Source organism: Calidris pugnax, unplaced genomic scaffold (assembly GCF_001431845.1).
Source record: "Calidris pugnax isolate Ruff unplaced genomic scaffold, ASM143184v1 scaffold36, whole genome shotgun sequence".
NCBI classification, from domain to species: domain Eukaryota; kingdom Metazoa; phylum Chordata; class Aves; order Charadriiformes; family Scolopacidae; genus Calidris; species Calidris pugnax.
This window is the reverse complement of record NW_015090825.1, coordinates 932,140-933,320: the sequence shown is the minus strand read 5'-3', so window position 1 is coordinate 933,320 and position 1,181 is coordinate 932,140.

Genomic DNA, 1,181 nt, shown 5'->3' with positions numbered 1-1,181 from the left:
TTAAAAAAAAAGGATGGGATAAAGATGGAATGAACACTATTTTAAACATTGATTTCATTGTATTTATTAATGGTGCAACAAATATTTTCTTCCTGCAGCCTTATGGCTTGTCTTGTGTACCCCCCTGGGAAATCTGCTTTGGAGACCACTGATCTAGACATCATCAAAGAATTATTGTTGCACATGTCATTAGTATGTTCCATCATAACAATACCTCCATTTTAAGTAAGTCTCCCACCAGTGATTGAAATGCTGACCTCTAGTAGGATGACTCTGTTTCTGAAAAGAGAGTAAAAACACACAACAAAAACCTAAAAGCTATACAACGGTAGCTTTTGTACTTTAACAGATGTTTCTAGTTACTTACAGCTAAGTATTAGTTGAAAATTCCAAATTCTTTTTACTGTTGTTATCTGGGGTAGTCACACTAAAATCAGGAACAACACTTACATGTGGAAGCCGAGCTGGATCTGAGTTTTTGATATTCAGGCTACGAAATAGTCTCCAGTGCACATCAGGTACCACTTAGGACTATGGGCAACTGCTGTGCTTTTCTCAGTAGCTTCTCACTTCTCATACAGCCTTTAAAAATATTCTGTGGACCACAGGCTGGAAATCCCAGAACTGAGGTACCGCACGGTGAAAGGAGATCAAATGTGCAAAGTGAAAAAAATATTTTGGGTGGAGATTTGAAAAGACTCTTGTTAACTCTAACCATGAGCAAAGTCTGTGTGTGCGATGGAGCTCAGAGAGAAAGTTTTTAACATCCGGTCAGGCTGGAGATGTGAAAGAGAGAGTGAAATCTGGTAGTAAAGGCAAAAGAGCCTGCAGCGTATGACAGTCTATCAGCAGAGGATAGGGAAGCTTTGCAAGAGGATCTAGATAGATTGGATCACTGGGCCAATGCCAATGGAATGAGTTTCAACAAGGGCAAGTGCAAGGTCCTGCACTTGGGCCACAACAACCCCCTGCAGCGCTACAGGCTGGGGGAAGTGTGGCTGGAGCTGCCTGGAGGAAAGAGACCTGGGGGTTCTAGTTGACAAACGGCTGAATATGAGCCGGCCGTGTGCCCAGGGGGGCAAGAAAGCCAATGGCATCCTGGCTTGTATCAAAAATAGTGTGACCAGCAGAAGTAGGGAGGTGATTGTGCCCCTGTACTCAGCACTGGTGAGGCCACACCT